Genomic DNA, 19,265 nt, shown 5'->3' on the forward strand with positions numbered 1-19,265 from the left:
GTGTCACAGCTAGCTTCTCCAGAGAAAGTGGTCCCCCAATCCAAAATACTTCATTTGCAAATCATACCTGAGCAGAAGTTGATAGGGAAAGCTGGCTCCGTCTACAGTCACAGTATCTCTTTGGCTTCAGCAGGACATAAGCAAGTACTTAAATGCTTCACAAAGCAGAACCTTGGAGCAACATGTACGCTTCTTTCAAACAAATAGACATATTAACCTTGCTCCAGACAGTAAATGTTTATACATTACCAGTTATTTATTAAAGTTTTTGCTCTGCATAATTTACGAAGAACAAAACAAAAACTGTCTACTTCCAAGCCGCAGACACTTGCTCTTCTTTTCAAAATATTCATGTCTCCTTTGGTAGGGAATCACACATGACTTCATACATGGGCGCTCTGTCTTCAAGCAACCACAGCCTACTGCAGCCTAAACCTACTGCTTTAGAAAGTCAAACAATGATTTTTAACATTTCCTGCACTGGTGTTTTTTTCTTAAAAAGAAATATATGAAACACAAATCAATACCAGTCTCCCATCTGATGTTCATGTTCCTCTGCACTCAAGCTGACTAATTTTAACTAAAATCTTATGGCAATCAATTTTTTGACCATGCAAACTCCAATTACTACACCAAAGGGGTAGGACTGTGAAGAACCTGGATTAAAAATTTTACTCTTTTCTAACATCATAATGCTTCCCTTTAGGGTGGTTTAAATGGCCTATAACTTGCCCAGAGACCTGAATGTTATGCTTACAGAGTTTTACTTCAACAATTGCACATCTTGCAAAAACACCAGCTTGAAATGAGATGTCCAAGTCCTTGAGAGGCCTCTGCAACTCCTGCAGCTGGAGTTGTACAGGGCAACCTGGCCTCCACACCCACCTGAAAGGTTGCCCACAAGAAGAGATTGTCCTGCTTTAACTCTTCCAGAAGAATTACACCTGCTCAACAATATAACTACACCAGCTTAACAATATTCCTGTACAGGAATAGAAATGAGTAAGACTAATGAAAGTTCCGTCTTACCCATCTAATTGCCTCCATGCTACAGACAGTATCAGTGTAGCTTGTTTGGTTTTAGAAGGATTGTTTATAAATATTAGGCCTAAATATAGACACAAAATGAAAGTATCCACGCCCAACCATTTTCATGGCTTCAACAGGAAAAAAAAGTCTGTAAATATATTTAAGTAACATCTGCAGTTTGTTCACAATAAGTGTTAAAAAGCCGGTGAAAGTCAATTGACAAGAAATTACGGCATTGACTGAGACTAATGAAGGAACAAGGAAAAGGAGCAGTTTTTAAATTTCTTATTAAGTAAATAAAATACTGAGGATAAAACCTCACAACTATTTACTTATTAAGTAAATAAAATCCTAGGAACAAAATCACACAACTAAAAAAGTACAATCAAAATAGCATATATCTCAATTATTTAAGAGGGAGGTTATGCCAGGTAGCCTGAAAAATAACAGGTGCTAATTTGCAACAAGCGAGGACACACATTGTGCATGTGAAATTCATGAAAATGTGACAGCATGAATCAAACATGCCACGATTTGAACGACAGAGATTCCCCTGTTCAACTCTCCACAGTCCTGTTGTCATCACCTATCTGACAAGAAGATCAGAAAAGAAGACAATGGTGACCTAAGGGGGCTTTTTTTTTGCCTCTTATCGAGGCAAATGTTCCTCAGAGAACCCATCAAAACATTAAATTCATCTTTAATCTCCTGGAAAAAAATTTGGCAAGAAGTAATACAAACAAGCAAGTTAAAATTCAACTAAGTCATTTCTCCTCTTCTCCAGCAAAGACCCCGTTGTCCATGGATTATTTAAGTTAACTGACAGATAGTTTTATCAAAGCCTTGTCTACAGGAAAAGAAAAGAATAATGCAACTTTAAATGCTGTTAACTGCAAGAAGGTCATAAAGATTTATGGTTTCCCCTCCTGTAAATACCATTCTTTATAACTGATCCCCAGGAGATTTACTGAATGCTCAATAACCTTTCTCTGGTGGATGCAAGCAAAATCATCAGCACCATCTCGAAACCCAGTTTATTCAGCAAGCCAAGAGCACTGTGCAAGCAAATTGACCTCAACAGTGCCGTTCCTTTTCTCCCCCCCTTCTGCAAGTTGGTGGTAATGAAGATGCTGTTGTGATGGAGAATCCTCGCAGTCAAGGCTGAACTTTAAAGTGTACTTGGAAAGAGTTTTCCAAGTCAAATGTCACTGAGCTGGCCTTGTGGGCCCAGCACGGAAGATGAAGTGTGTACACTGGGCTCTGCAGGATTACTGCTGGAGACACTCTTTCACCTTCAGCTGAAAGAGAAACTAAATGTTTGCACTGAAATAGGCAGTGACTTGGCAAATGGAAACAGGAGCCATGTCTGCTGTTAAATCATTTGTAGTTTTCTCAACTTACGTGTTACTAGGGATCCCATTACTAGAAAAAGCAGATAAGCAAATGGGAAAACGTTCAAGGCAAGTCAAATTTCTAGATAAGTTAGCAGGACCCTGCTTAAAGGAGCCTGACAAACTGGTCCCAAATGCTGTGTGCAGTGAATGCACAAAAAATTAGGACAGTGTACAAGACAAATTATCTTTTTCGTCAGTCATTAGAGCTTTGTATCCCTGTGCAGTCCCCAACACCACCACAATTGCCCAGACCCAGGTCCCTGGTCATGGCAAATCTCGCACTCCAAAGATGCATCCTAGCATCTTTATGAAGCCAGCCAGCCTCCAGGGAAACAAGGCATGCTCTGACACAATACACAGCACAACAAAAGCGTTATTTGGCACGGCAATGGGCAGTTCTCAGACTCAGTGGTTTTAGCATTGCAACAAGAACTGGTGAGCACCATGGCCAATGCACACACCAGCGTGCCCTCAGCCTAGATCACCTGAAAAGCTGTTGCCTGCACAGCAGTCCGAATTCTGGACACTGCTGCAAGCTGTGTTCTTCCTGCTTAGAGATGCACTTGAGGGAGACCTGGTCCCATTAGCTGGGATCTTCAATTTAAACTTTATTTAAAACTAGTGGGCTGACTGCTGGGTACAATTCTACATCTCTATTAAGTTTTACTAATGCAAGAAACATGGGATAACTCTGCTTCTCTTCTTGTCGCATGCAATCCCTCCTCATGACTTAATCTCACCCTGCAGCAGCTGTCCATGCAAAGGGGAGCTGTACAGAGAGCACAAGCCTCCTGGCAGAGGATCACAATCTCTTTTCTCCCACTCTCTCTTTTTCTTGCATGAAAAGAAAAAGTATTGGCACAGCTGAAAAACAACGGGGATATCATGTGAACGTCTGGCTCTTACAGGCGTTTGCAGCCAGCGTTCAGCCTTATCTTCCTCTGTGTAATAAGACTGATTTGCCCACATTGCCAGGAGGAGATTGAAAGTGTACAAGTGAGCTTTAAATCTTTGACCTATCTGATCTGTACTAGTGGGTTTTTTGGCCCCTCTCCTATTCTCCAGATTTATTATTTTCAACGATCTTCCTTTGGAAAAGGCAGAAATTATAGCCCCACCCACACTATTTAGATACCTGCATACTTTCACATCAGTTTTATGCAGAAAGTTGGGAGGGGAGTAGTCCCCCAGCCTCGAACCTAAACTGTCCCAATGGTGAAGGTGATCTGGGGTTACAGCTGTTACCCGCCTAATGCAAGTCTTACGCCTCACAAAGTTCCCAAGACAGATGCGAATAGATCCAAAGCTTTAGGGGGCTAAGATCTGGTATGCTAGTTTCTAACCCATTGCAAACTTACAGCAAAATTAAATCCCGCCTGTAAGCATCCATCTGTTATTTCCAGTCACCCAGCGCCAAATAGAATATTTAAGGAGTGATTTATGATTCCATTTATTTTACATACCTCAAAATGAAGCATGCAAATAGCTAAATATTTTAAACTAACCGGTGAGCAGTTCCCAAGCGTCTGAAAACATCTGCATCTCCCTCACCCACACACAAGATATTCCAAGTTTTTAAGTAAGGAAATTAGGTTTTAAATTATTCTATTTTCAGAGAAATTATGTCTTGAAGGAGATAACCTAGCCTTAGTAAAAAAAAAAACAGCTCCCCTGGGTGACTCTTGGAAAGGCTGGCAGAAGAGCTCTTCGTCCACCCACCCTCCAAAAAGCATTAGATTGTACAGATAAAAAATAATAAAAGGGTCAAAGTTGTTGAAGTTTAGTCAAACATAAATACCATCTACGATAAGCAGCAGCCCTGGGGAGTGGGGATACCACTGACCTTTTGCAACACAGGAGTCAAAAAGCAGCACCTAATGCCAGGGGAGATATTACAAAGGTTTCCAAGCATTAAAATATGTGTGTACACTAAACAGCCTGCACTTTCACTCACACTTGTTTATTATTTCCACTGATGTCCCCACCACAGGATGAGGGGAAATCCCTAGTGTTGCTAATGATCTAGCTCATGCACTGAATAAGTCAATCTAGATCAGTGCAGCAAAGATTAATGGAGTCTTTTCTGTGGGAGTTTTGCTTCTGTTTATAGGAGATACTGAAAACATTCTCAACAGAGACTTCATACAAATAGAAATTATTCCTATCATCCTGAGCTGAGGTGACCAAAAAAAAAATATAATTCCTTGCTTGATTCACACCCTTGAGGAAGGAAGCAAGATGCCTACAAAACCCCTTTCTTTGCCTGCTATGAATACTTACAGTGGATCTTTTAATGACATAAAAATGTTTCTTCCTTTGAGGATCCTTGGGGATTCTTTTCTTATTTCTGTCTTCCCAAGAAAGAGTACACTGGAAGGTCAGTGGAGAACCAGAGGATCTGTGTTCTTTCAGCTGGCAGAAAAGGTCAGAGCAGTACATAAATGCCTACCCTGATGGACTCCAGACAGTAATAAGGAAGGCCATAAGAAGGCCTATAAATAACTGGTATATTTGCCCTTTCTTGGCATATTTCCTGGAATAAGGTGTTGAAAGCACTCCCAAAGACTTGATGAAAAGGAGTGCAGAGTAGCAAGCAGTGCTGCTCCCCTCCTGCAGCATCTTGCACAGAAGGACACTCAACTGTCACAGACTCCCAAAGCCTCGGGTTTCATGCTGTGGTCATGCAGCTGCACTCCCTGGGTCCTGTGACTCCAACTGGCCCTAAAGTTCATCAGGTTCCTTGGAGAAACCCAACACCCAGGCTTTGGGGAGCCCTGTCTCCTTATGGCTTCAACCAGATTTTACATCCTCCAGGGAACTGCTGCGTCCCTTTGCTGGGTCCCAGGAGGGAGTTAAGAAACACAACAACATGGGAGAAGCCTTTTAAAAGTCACAGTACGGAGCAACGGACTCTGCTGCCTTTGTTGGCTTTTTAATTCCTCGAGATGTGAGCAATGTCTGAGCAGCCTGTTGCTCGAGAGGCTTTGTTAGCTTCAAAGGTTTGACTTTACCCAGAAAGTACCGGTTGAGTCTCCCCTAATCCAGCAGCACTACCTCCAAATGCTGTAATCATGTGCCTAGCCCTATACATTGTAACCTGGTAGGTAAAAAACAAATCCCCCACAGAAAAGCTTGCTGGGGCTCTCCAGGCTTCACTCTTTTCTTGTGATGTGTGCTGTATTCTGGTGCCACAGCAGAGATGTTTTCTTGCAACTGCAACTGCACTATGTCCTGAGATTACTTGATCCCAAGTCAAGAGCACCAACACTGAAACACAGTGAACTGATGTGCTTTGTTATGCCTAGTATCACATCTGAGGGGATGTGATTTGAGAGGAGGATGCTCAGCCTCGCTCTGCTATGTACCCTGAGATGATCAACAGAAATTGCGGAAAAAATTATTGACTCCATGTTAAAAAAAAAAAAAAAGAAAAAAAGAAATACAAGACTTTTCTTAGGAAGCAGGCAGAGACAGAGATGTGAGCATACGGAGAGAGCACGACTGGCTTTCTTCCTCTTGTTGCAGCTCTCCTGAACTCCAGAGAAATGAGAGGAGCCACTTTGCATTCTACTATGGTTGGGACTTCACAAAGCTAAATTATATCATTGTGCTACAACGGTTGTTACTAAAGAAAGATGATAAACAAATAACATCCTGAGAGAGCTCGGGAATAAAGAGGCCAATGCTATTATTCAGAGAGATGGAACAGAAAACGTGACAGAGGCAACAAGGAGAGAAGCTATTATTCTGTACGAACCCAGTGAATGCTTAAAAAAAAAAAAAAATCGCATTTGCTCAAACAGTTAGCCCAGTGCCAACACACTGGGTTTCAGAGGATCAGTTCTGATCTTCATGAAATGCAGCATATCATAGCCATTTGCATAGATCGAGGCAGCTTTAAGAGAAAAGGCTAATACCCTCATCTTTAATGCTACTAGTGAGTCAACCACATAGTGTAGCTTTCTACAGATTGTGTTTGGCTTGCACCACTCTGTGGATGCCACCAGTTAGAAAGGAGGGAAGTACAACAGAAGACTGTGTTTCAGTTTGAATCAAGCCTGTCAGAGTTAAATAGGAAATCTGGGTCTGGGGTGGATTCTCAGGATAGCCATCTGGAACACACATCTGGAGAGAAGTTAACCAGTGGCTGCATGCCACTATAATCATTCCTCCCTCAAGTACTGCAAATGGAGCATCAAAGCAGAAAGCAGGTGGTTCTTCCAGGAGGTAAATGAACCACAGAGAAGGGTCAGAAAGTGTGACACACATTTGATGAGGTTTTTTTTTCATGCTCATAAAAATTGTCAGAACAAATTACCCATTGGATGTTATACCAGGTTACTACATTCCCAACATCTCCATGCCTGTTGCTTTGCAGAGACTGGAAGTTCAGTGAAAAGTTTCCTCAAACAGGTATTAACTTAGAGAGTATAAACCAGCATTTAATTTCTCACATGAGTACAGATCTGTCATACTCTAATATTGACAGACTTCATCTCATGCCATGGACATTACTACTAATTTGCTGACAGCAAATTCAGGAATTTGTGAAATCTCTCAAGGATTTCAAAAGTTTTCTCATTCTGCATCAAGGTAATCCTAAAACCCCCGATATAACACCTGCATGGGCTTCAAGCAATGTGAGTTAAGCTCCTGCTCTGAGCCTCTTTCACACCCACAAGCGCCTGCTGGCTGCTGCATGTTTCGGGGAGGACTCCACCTGTCCCGTGGCAGTGGTCGCACATTGAGTAAATGATGTTAATGCAGAGCAGGTGTTTGAACTGCACCTTCACCAAGCAAGAGCCCTGGTACAGAAGCGAGCTGCTGCCGTTGAGTAGTCAAAACCTTGGTTAAAAAGAGATTCGAACTGAGAAACACTTTTCCCAGGAAAACTGTGGAAGTTTTGTGAATGCTGAAGTAGTTTCTCTGAAAAGGTTTTTCTTTTTCTTTTTTCTTCTCTCAAGAAATGCTGATAATGTAAAATGAAATGTTTTCTCAAGAATTTGCAGATGGAATCTCAAAACTTGAAGAGGATCATTCATTCATGAATCTCAAAATGTTTGAACCTCACCTACATCTGAAGGCAAACATTGTCAATACTTCTTCAGCACCGTATGCATGGCGAAGTTAGAGAAGAGGTGCAGACCCAGATGGAGAAGCCCAAAGCCCGCAGCTCTGGCCAGAAGATGAACAACTCAAAGCCAGCATGGATATTTTCTTCAGGGCTTCCCAGACCTCTTTGGCCTGGTGTGTGGCACTTGTCCCAGGCCTTCTCAGAAGGAGGTGACACCCCTGCCTACCTTGGCAAGTAAGCCAAAGGAAAGGGCTCCTCCTCTCATCTCCTGTCCCAGAAGATGAAACTTCAAGACCCTGTCTCAAATCATAGTCTTGTTATTGTGCCTGGATCCAAGGTACAGGAAGAAAGACCTGTATTACATTTAGGAACCATGAAAAGATTGAATCAGTCTAGAGTTCATCCTGGTAAGAACAATGATTTGAAAAATAAGTACTGTGAAGATTTTGACAGGTTGGTGACCTTTCAGCTTATACTGTAAGTGCTTTCAATCTGGGGAATTTGCTCTTCACAAGAGCTCCTGTCCATACTCTGTACTGAGATAAACTGCAGCTGGCCCAACATTTACAGAAACTACAGCCGGACATGCCAGAATATATAAACCAAAGTGGCAGCCAGAACCTCTGAATTTTTAATGTGAGCACTCCCTCAGAGGCACGTAGGAATCAGAAAGAGGTGGTCCATGGCCACAGATTTTTTTTTTTTTTTTTGGTAGTAGATATCAAGAATGCAACCGTGGGATTTCAGGGATTCACAATAAGATAGCAAGCTTCTTCCTTATCAGTTCAGCCCTGGACTAGACTAAGAGAGTTCAGAAAGTTGCTACCATTTCATGCTCAATGCAAAAGGCGAAGCCTTCACATGTTTCTCAACAGACAGTCTCCACACAACTTTGGAAACAAAACCAGCAAGTCTGCATCCAATAGCAATATCAGGATCATTCACATTCAAGCCAGAGAGCCACAGGGGTCTGACCAGCTCTCTTATGCCTATCTGTTCCCCTACAGAAGAAACACTGATGCACTTTCTTTGCAGGCACACAGTTTGACAACACTGAGTTTTGTCCAAGACATTAAGGTTAGACTGATACCTGCTCCCAAAAAGTTGCTGGAAGGCAACTGGCTATTTTTGTGCTATATTGCAACCAGCTACTGCCCAAGCGGTTTAGGTGGAACTTGCAATAACTGCTGCATTTGGGGTCGTCTTTCACTTTTAGCCTGGTACCTGTTACCTGGATATTTTTAGAGGCTCTTTCACATATCCTGCTGTGCAACTCAATGCTTTTGTTAAAGGAGTACTCATTGTCCAGCCAATAAAATCAATATCAGAAGAGAAAGAAGAGGAGGAGATGATGGCAGCTCAAATCTCTCACTTGCAGTGAGATTTGCATTGCTGCAACCAGGCATTTGGTTTAATTTATCTCATACCGAGTCATTCACAGCAAGCATAATACTAGTGACTGGGTTTTCAGGTCTTTGAATTTGGGTTTTCTTTTAACTTTCTCCTGTTTCTTTAAATCCACTTTAAAAAAAAAAAAAGAGGTTATTCTTCTGAAATTACTTTTAAGAACTGAAATGTAAAAGGGTTTGAGAAAGGCAGGTCTCCTGCCTGCACTGTGATTCACCAAGTCCACACAAACACAAACAGTGGCTAAAGCAGGCACTACCAGGCATGCTGGCTGGGCAGAGCCCCCAGAGAGGGCCTGGCCACATCTCTGCAGAAGGCAGTAGAGGTAGGACACAGTTCCTGCTGCAGTACCTCCACTGTCTTTAAACTTTAAACTGAAACTCTTCTTTTCAAGCTCTTTTTTTTTTTTTTCTTTCTTTTCCTCCTCTCTCCCTCTCAGCAGATGAGAGCAGCAGAGAAACATCCACAGTTGCTGGACACAGATCACGCAGCCTGCTCAGGCAGCAATGCCATTTGATGCCTGAGTATATGGCTGCAACCCTCACACATCAAAAATCATATAGCTGGATCTCTCCAGACAAGTCCTTTCCTACATAGCCATCTTTTAGCTCCAATAAGAGTTACGTCACTGCAAGATCAGGTCTACAGAACATGCAAATCACGGCTCACACTTTATAGTCACATCTGACCAATTACACATGTGTTTTACCTGCCACCTGTTCTTGTATTTTCATTTTTTTTTCCCTGAATACGACACAAGGTCATTAAACTCATATCTCATTTGGGTTACCAGACCTGTTTTGAAAATCCAGCCACTTCAGGAAGCTGTATAAATAGGAGGGAAGTTTCACAGAAATTCCAGTCTTGCAATATTTACACAAGGTCATACAGAGAAGCAAATTCAGCTCTCACTTCTGAGAGCTAAACTCAACTCTCCAGAGTCCTTTCCTCCTAGCCACCAAACCAACTTTTCTTTTCCTGAAATTCTCCTCTTTCAAAAGCAGTTCCCCAAGGCATCTGCTACAACACATAAAGCATCCTGACAAATGCCATCAATTTAATTCATGTTAATGGTAATGAAAGTTAAATAATAGATGTTGCCCACAGTATTTGCACATCTGTAAGTTCTGCCACATTGCTAGAGAGAAAAAAAAAAAAATAAAAAGAAAGAAAAATAAAAGCCCTGCATTTCTTATGCAGAAGAGATGGACAATTAGCTCTTTAAAACAAAAACCTCTCTTCATTAGCTGGAGACCGAGTCGTTTGTTGACATTTATCTAGCAGGATTCTCTAGAGCAGAATAATGAACGTAAGAGAACACAGGCTGCTCATGCCCAGCCACGTACCTGCGAGGGCCCAGCGGACTCACAGCAAGTCGGTCGATATTGCAGGCAGATCTGCCAACAGCTCCTAGGGGCCAGCCCCGTGGAACGCAGCCTCCCTTCCCCTGCCAAGCAACACGACCAGACTCCATCACACCTCCATGTTTTACGATACCTCCTGCCATGCACTATACTGACAGGCCAGAGAACGCCAGTACGAAATGTTCCCTGCCCTGCACCTAGCAGATGGCAGGAGTCGCAATTACACAGCCAAGACCCAGCCAAAGCAGCACCGAGCATTAAGCTGCGTATCCACAGCACTGAGGTGCTCTGGAGAGGACGAAAGGCAGCATGGCAGCACTAATCCTGACACCACAGTCCACCAGGCACCTTGAAAGCTAGTGGCACAGCCTAGAAAACAAGTCGTGTCTGGAGCTGGGTGCTGGATTCGAGAGAGAGAAGAGGCCAGCCCTTGAGAGAGATGTGCTAACTTGGTGCTCCCCTCCAGCAACAACCCCTCAGCAGAAAGCAAAGCCGCACAGCCTGACTTGTCAGCACCGGTGGGAAAGCAGCTGCTGCCATGAGAGCAGAGAAAGTTTGTCTCCTTGTACAGAGGCAAAGCCGTTGGTTGTGGAAAGTAGAAAGAAAAATAAGCTTTCCAGTGCTAAGAGTTCTCCCTTCTCTTGTTTGCCTCTGGATTTCAGGTTTTTGCAGGTGGCTACCTGGAGAGACACGGTATTAAGACTGCAGAGCTACACGATGAGTTTTCCACTTTCCAGAGAGTGACTGTTGAGTGATGCGCCAATGCCAATTCATCACTACAGAGTTGCTCAAATCCTCTTCTTTCCGCTGCCAGCTGGGGCTGAGCACTCTGGGTAAAATGCCAGCAGTCGAAAGGTTAATAGCAATGGGACTGCAATTCAAGCTTGCCGAGATAAATGAAGGTAGAGTGCAAGGAAAAGGGAGGGAGAGGATCCTTGTTGTGATTTCATGGCAGTCTTTTTCTTCTATCATCATCAACTGAAAAGCACGCTTATCGAATTCACTCCCCAGCAGGCCCATCGGAGGGAGAGTAGAAGACAAAATGTCCCTGAAACTCACCCAGTCTGGCAGAAAGCGGCACCGTGTCTATTGCTGTAACACATCAGCAGCCCCAAATACATCCTTAGCTGAGCCTCGTAGCACTGAATTGGCTTCGCTGGAAAAACTTAACAACTCGTTACATGCTAGAGACCATATACATCATCTCGGCACTGGATATGGGAAAATGTACCACTGTGGACTCAATACAGATTTAAATGACTTGCAGAGCTGCAGCAGCACGGCTTACTGCTCCAGAGCACCAAGGGCTCAGTCTGCATCCAGAGACTCCAAAATCCTGCAACCAGCCTTGATGCTTCCAATAGCTAACATGGGCGTGAGTTACCCTGAGTAACTCGTGTGTGCAAGCACAAGGAGATGCTGCAGGACTTGCTCATAACAGGTAATTGGGATGTTTTAATACAAACTTAACGGGCAGTTTAAAAAAAAAAAAAAAATTCCCAACTCTCACCACACTTGCTGATGTTTAAGGAGCTATTTTTCACTCCTGTTTTCATTTAATCATTTCACAGTTGATGTTCACACTTACCTAAAACAAAACGTTTTTTATTTTGATGAACTCTTATGACTGAGCCAAACAGTCAAAACTGGCAATGAAGAATAAAAGAGAAATAGAAGAAAAATGCAGTGCCAAAAAGAACAAGAAGGATGATCTTTTAATGTAATATTTGCAAAATTCAGAAAGCTTTTACATATGTATTTTTCTGGAAAAAAAAAGGTTTTATTGACACTTAACATATAATGAAGAATTATGATCAGCTGTATTTCAGTTATTGGAGAATAAAGCTAGAAAGAATGTATTTAGACCCCCATCACTCAAGATCTTACTATTTGAGCTGCAATTCAACAAAATATTTGAGACACTAATATGAACCACATGACCAATACTATTAATTTCAGGCTAGGATTTTTATTTTTTTTTTGTCAGATGCCTTCAGGTCATCTTCTATCTGTTCCTCATGTATCAAAGCAGCAACAGGTTTTTGCTGCGGGACGGGAATATAGCCCAAGCCTTACAAAGAAATTATACAAGCAGATCCGAATCCTTGTACTTACAACTAAGGATGCAGTTCTTAGATACCGCTGGCAAAAACAAATATATGAAACTTAATTTTTTTATTTGTAAAGTAATGACAAATTACAACACTAAGTGAATTATTTATGGTATCCTAGGTGTAAGAAATCAGCTTGGTTGCTTCACTGATTTCAAAACCAGTCCTGCACTCTATATCCCATAGAAAACATTTCTTCCTACAGTCTCTGCAAAAGATTGATAGATCAAGTTTCTCATTTTCCTGCAGCAAACAAATTCTGGAATTAAATTTGTTTTTAAAATATATTTCTCATCTCTAACAGGAAAGTTGATGTAACATCAGAATGGCATTCTGGAATATAAGCAGTTTTTAAGACAAAATATATAAATAAAAAAAGAAAACTAAAAAAAAAAAAAAAAAAAAAAGCAGTGAGTCTATGAAGAGTTCTGCACAGCTGTCACAAATGTTATTGCATACCACAAGTCAACCAAAAACATTTTCTTCCATTCTTCCTGTCGTTTCTTTTCAAAAAATGTTCGTATATCACCTCACAAGCATCTATTTGCATTATTCATAATAGCAACTTGCAACCACAAACGAGGGCACATAATTCGTTTGTATTTCACACCATTAAGAGGGGTACTATAACTGCTAACAGCAAATAGGAAATACAATAGCATTCAGCTTTTTCATGCCCCGTGAACTAACAGGTTCTTTGTGAAACTTTGTGAAAGTCTAGGTAAATGAGAAAATTTTCTTTGTTAGGACAGATTTGAAGCATGAGGAAAATCAAGTTACATAAAACAAAAAGAATTGGAAAAGGATGCACACACTGAGCACATCAATTCTATTTAAATATCCCCCAACAAGCTAACTAAAAAAAAAAAAAAAATCGACATAATTTTCTCTGCAAAACTCCAAATTGAAGTGCCTGAACTCCAGCCTAAGCTAAGCAGCCCAAGTCCTGGCAAAAACCCTGCAAGAAATAACCATCTCTGCTTGAAGTCAGAGAGAGATGTGGGAGCTCAGGACTGGGCTGGATCGAGCCCTCCTTTGATAAAGTGAATAGCTGAAAAATTCCATTTATTAGTACCCTCAATCTATTTAAAAATTTTAGAGGAAGCGTTGGCCCAAAATCCTGAATACTGCTCCCATGAATACTGGTAGACTCCCTTTGCACAAGTATAACTATAATGAGTATCAGCCTTTTATCTTCAAGTAGACAACATTCGACAGCCCAAGAGCTGACAAGATCCATCCAGACACAAAACCATCTAAATCCTATCCTCTTCAAATTCCTGTCTACTTTTAGGAAGGGTCAGGAACTGAATCTTTGCAGCTGAGAAGCAAGAGAAAGCATTAGTTCCCTGGCATGTTTTATTACCTGAAATTGGAGAACTATCAGAGACGACACAGCAATCACAGACTTCTTTTGAAGACCTCTGAGGAAACGGAGAAGCAGCCTGTGAAAAGCCAACAGTCTTCAGGAGAGTCCTGAAGAACTGGACTCACTTGACTATGGCTGCCACGTATGTATTTATGCACAGTACAACAGTGAAATGAAAAGATATAAGGATGTACCAAGAAGACACTAAAAAGTCATGAGAAATTACTCCAAAAAGTCACCCCATCTAGCTTGGCACAGATGGTTTTGCTGGGATTAAAAACTGTCAGATCACAAACCAGTTATTATCATAAATAGTAAACGTAAATGGGGAGGCATATCCTGGGCTCTGTAGAAATCAGCTGTTTCTGGTTTCTACAAGAAAGTCATAGCATCTGGGAAAAAACAGCAAAAAATCCATAGCACTGCTATGAAGTGCACAAAAAGCATCAGCAAAGCAGAGTTTTGCAATGATGCCAAATTCCAGCAAATCTCCTAGGACATTGGTGCCCAATTCCAAGCTGTCACTTCAAAAGGCTCAGCCTAAACTTGGGTGGATTGTAGACATCAAGGACAAAAAACTGTAAGACAACATTGGAAGCATATAACCTAACAAGTACATTGGGACATGTAGCAGAGACAGCAGTGAGGACACAGAGAGGAGAGCAGAATCACCTCTGCTCCATCAGAGAGACCACAGGCCACCTCTGGGGCACGAAGCTGGCCCAGGAAAGGGACAGACTTCTGCCTATCAGAAACATTTCCTTCCCTTTGATATATGGGCGCAGAAAAGAAGTACTGATGGAGAACACAGAAGCACTTTTACACACAAGCATGGCAGTGGGACTGACTCAAAGAACTGAGTCACGCTTCTGCCTAGCCTTAGCGTTTGGAGCTGACCACTGAAATTCTCCATGTCTCGATTTACCCATTGTATTGCTTACCATAGCAGACTCGGGCACAGTCTCCAGTAGTCCTACTCCCAAGTCCAGTCCCATCACAAGGCTCTTCTGATCTCAATGCAAATGGGCTCTTGCCTACTTGCGTTGCTAGAAACCAAGTAAAGAAAATATTCACAGTAGTGCTATAGCTCTGAAGACCTCTGTGCCAAAGAAGAAAAGCTCACTTATTTCAGAGCCATTTGTATGCAGATGGTTTTTTCTGATTTGCTTTTGAAACGCAGATCCTGAATTCAGCACTCCTACTGCAGGGGAAACATAAAGCAATTGCAGAAAGAGGGAATGCAGCTGACCACAGCAATACAACAATTATACTGCAAGAAGAGATCAGAGAAAATGCATATAACGCTGCAATGTTAACACAGCAATTACTCCTGAAATCCAAGTCCCAGCAAAAGCGTTGGCTCCTTTAGGCAAGTATTGAAGGAGTCAAAATCTATTGCACTTCATATTTCTCTGTTTGCGTTTTTTTCCCAATGCATTAAAGGAAGGAGTATGAAGACGTTACACTTCATTTCAAGCATCCTTGATCTTCACTGTTTGTCTCATTCATTCTAAAAGCCATTTCTGGTTTCCCCAAGACAGCCACAGACCTGGGAGAAACAACAAAAAGCAGGGAAAAGGACTAAAGGCTTTAAACTCATTTCCAGGGTGGTCTCTCCTCTCCTCTACATGAGCTATGGTTACAATATACAATGCAGTTTATTCTCAAGAGGGGGAAACCACACTTCTGTGATTAAGCCTGAAACAGCTTCAGATTCCTGTAAAGCTTACAGCCTAGCCTGTGGCAGACAAAGGGTGTCTAAACTCTTTTCTGTAGACTACCTCGTTGGAAACACAGAATACTGAAAACCCACACAGCACCGGAAACCTTGTTATCACACTTTTTCCTAAAAGTCTAGAATGACTGACTCCAAGAGTTCATGCCCACGGCAGGGGGGTTGGAACTAGATGATCTTGAAGGTCCCTTCCAACACAAATCATTCTATGATTCTATGCATAGGCCAGAAAATCAGGAGGCTAAAGTCATAGTGCTTTACATGTATTTTTGAAACAAAGAAATATGTGCAATGTTCTTTTTATTCCCTGTTGTTTGAATTTTAAGGACCACATCATAATGCTCTGCTCTTGAAAAGCCTTTTTTTTTTTCCTTTGCAAAGGAACAGCCTTGCATAATCATAGGACTCTCGAACGCCACCGAATACCCCAAGACATTTGATAAAATCACAAGTGTTAGCGACTGTGATTACAGGTCATTTCATCCTGCCTCCCTGATTTTTTTGCCTTTCATTCATTAGATGTCAAGTATATTAGGTGTCACACAAGTACAACAGCTGCTAAGTCAATCCGACGCCTATTTTAGATGTCTATTTTCAAGTGACCACACTGAATCCCCTTTCTGAGGAAGAATTGGGGAATGCAGCATTTTTGAGCAGTACTGAAATTTCCTGCTATCTTCAACCTTGCTTCTTCACCTAGCCTTGTCTATAGGATATCTTTGCCCAGAGCAATTCACAGGGATGGAAAGGATTGCAAAAATGGCACAGGCTTTATGCTTCTGTACTCTCCTAATCCTGTCGTGGGTGACTGGGACCTGTTCTTTTGGGATGGCTAGTGAAGTCTGAAGGCTGCTCTCTCATTTGTACTGCAACAGTCCAAAGCTGCAGCCAAGGATTAGCCTTGTATTAGCTGTACTGTTAGTTACTTTTTTCCCTTTCACCTTATCTCTTTTTGCCCTGTTTCATCTGTAGGAGGGAAAAATAACATTCACAAAAGCTAATATTTAACTCTGACACCTGGCAGACACTTGGGGGTGACTTACACCATCATTTGGGCCAAATTGCATCTGCAATGCAGGTAACAACAGTTGTGCCATCTGGCCCATAGTATGCACACTAGCATATAAACATTGGTATAATAAAAAATAACTATAAGCTGAAGTTTTCAAAGCCAACTAGCAGTGTCTAGAAATGCTCAATGAAAAAGAATTCTTGGGTTCTTCTCTGCAGCACAGGTTTTCCGATATATGAACCCGATCAGTGGAGGCTAAACAGGACTTATACAAGGCTAGGATGTTTTCAAGGGATGTCCACACGAAAAAGCCCTAACAAGCAGCACATCAGCTTCCCAACAAGCCTGGGAAACAGTGCTCCCAGGTGAGCTACTGCAACTCTCCTCTAACTGCAGATCACGAACAGCAGCCCAAGCATACACTGCTCCAAGTCCCCAGAAAAACACACAAAGCCCTACAAACCATGAAACTCAATACCATCTCTCCAGAGCCACCATTGGAGTTCAAAGCAACAGTGACCATGGATCAGGGCAGGGCTTTGCAAAGTTGTAGTGAGCACAACACAAAGGTTTCTGTAACCTGTGCTGTGGCTGCTTATTCACAGCTGAAGTGTTAGGAGCTGAGCACTGTCATTAGAAGAGGGGAAAGACATCTGATTGCTTCTTCTGTTGTGTATCACAGTACAAAAATTGCCTATCCAGACAGCAGATGATGTGGGGATGGCTCCCTGGGTTCCCCTAAAGGTACTGGTCTTCAGCACCTGCTTTTAAATTGATTTTGTGTATGACTTTATCGTGCAAAATCCTCCCCTCGCATCCTCCATTTGTTCCCCTCTGCTTTCTCTGTATCCACAGACTGCATTGAGTTTCTCTGTAGCCACAAAAGAGGTGAGGTGCTGGCCAAAGTGTTTTCCTGTTGGTTAGAGAACAGTGGCTTAAAAGCCAGGGCTAGATGACACTGTCCCAGGAGCACGGCTTCCTTTCTCTAGTATTGCCAACTGCTGCCCAGCTGAGGTTTGAAACAGGCTGAAGACCTATTTTTAGTCCTGCAGCAAAGCAGGACTGTGCCAAGCCTCCTTCTCTCCCCCTTTCAGGGGAGGATATCAGAGGGAAGCACAGGGAGGCACTTGCTGTACCAAGGTGGTTATCTAACTCTGCCCAAGCTATTTATTTGACTTCCAGAACGAGGACAAAGTAGACCAGCCTGGCAAAGCTCAGAGCAGGGGAAAGGCTGGTGGCTTTAGGTTATCTAGAGGTGCTCGGTTTGCCCCCACACCTTGTGTAAAAGCCAACACTGATTCAGTTTTCCCATTAGAGGCAACCCCTGCATTCAGCACCACCCCATGGGCATTGCCAGCATCCTTGCGGGCCAGAGCTTAGCTAGCAATGTAAGCCCTGGGCTCCTCTCCCTTCAATCAGTAGCCAAGATCCAAACTGTGGAGAGAAGGCTCACCCCAAAGCTTCCTAGCTAGAGCCTGGCAGATTATCATGTTTGCCTCCAGAGTCTTTCATGCTCCACTCATCTCTACTTGTTAAGAGCATGACCTTGCACCTACCTCAGCTTCTTGCAGATACTGGAAAGGGCTGGCTGCAACCCATTACTAGGCAAAAAATGGCTCCAATTTATAGCAAGACAAGGAGCATAGATCTGCCCTGCTGTCAGTTTTTCTATTTGGTGTAACTGGCAGTTGGAGTAGAAGTCGTACAAAGAAGGCCAAGTCATAAATAGTTTTCTAGTGATTTACTGGAAAACCCATGAGCCAAATTCATCCATGTGGAGAGGAAAAAAAAAAATATATATTGGCAGACTGATGCAAAGCACTGAGCTTTCTTTCTACCAGCCTGAGAAAGTGCCATTATGAGATGCTAGCTACTGCACTAGTCTCCTTCCTCCCAACCTTACCTAGTCTGGAGTGTGCTGTGCACAGCCTGGCAGGACAGAACAGCCACGAACTTGAACTAAAACTCTGTTTCTAAGATGCACCTGACATTTTTTACCTTCAAAACTTTAAGAAAGGTTTTCTTTTCTATTTTATCAGCAGGCACCAAGAATAGAGGCAAGATGAGCAGAGTAAAGAATAAACAACCTGAAATCTTGCAGAGTCCCAGAGAATATTGCTAACCCTGGGTTCAACTGTAAGAAATATCTAGAGGTCCAGATTTCTTACTGCCTCATACCCGGTGGAGTAAGGGACATAAACACATGCCCCAGTGCCAAGTGGATGTGAAATGCTGCCATATCAGATGCAAAGGAACATTTTCAGCCTGCCTGGCATTGGTGTGAATGACAAAACAAGGTGCAAAAGACTGTAAAAATCAGGCTCTAGGAGCCTTCTTTAGATGCACAAAGAATTCACCAGAAGCGAAAAGGTTTAAAACTTTAAGCACAGAGCTCCTGGGAATGTAGTTGTTTTGTCTATAGAAGAACAGAGCTGTCAGAAGCTAATATGTTTTCAATTTGTGAAATCCATGCTATTGGAGCAATCCTCACCGGGTACCTTTTATTTACTTCTTCCTTGGCAAAGTCCAATTATTGAGATGCTCCATGAGTGATGCTCCTGGCCATCCCAGGTGACAGCCAGCTCTTCTGGTGAAAGCAGCAGCTTTCGGGGCTTTTGTGGATGGATCCATTTTATCCTTCTATGTTTGTCCAAAGAAAAGCAAAGCACTAAACGTCCTGGGAGAAATCATGCTTAAGTAAGGTTTCTACATCGCGAAATTGCAACAGGGCTGTTATTTAGAAACACTTCCTTGTGTATACCCACAAACA

The sequence above is a fragment of the Leptosomus discolor genome, chromosome 10 (assembly GCF_034619465.1).
Source record: "Leptosomus discolor isolate bLepDis1 chromosome 10, bLepDis1.hap2, whole genome shotgun sequence".
Classification (NCBI taxonomy): Eukaryota; Metazoa; Chordata; class Aves; order Leptosomiformes; family Leptosomidae; genus Leptosomus; species Leptosomus discolor.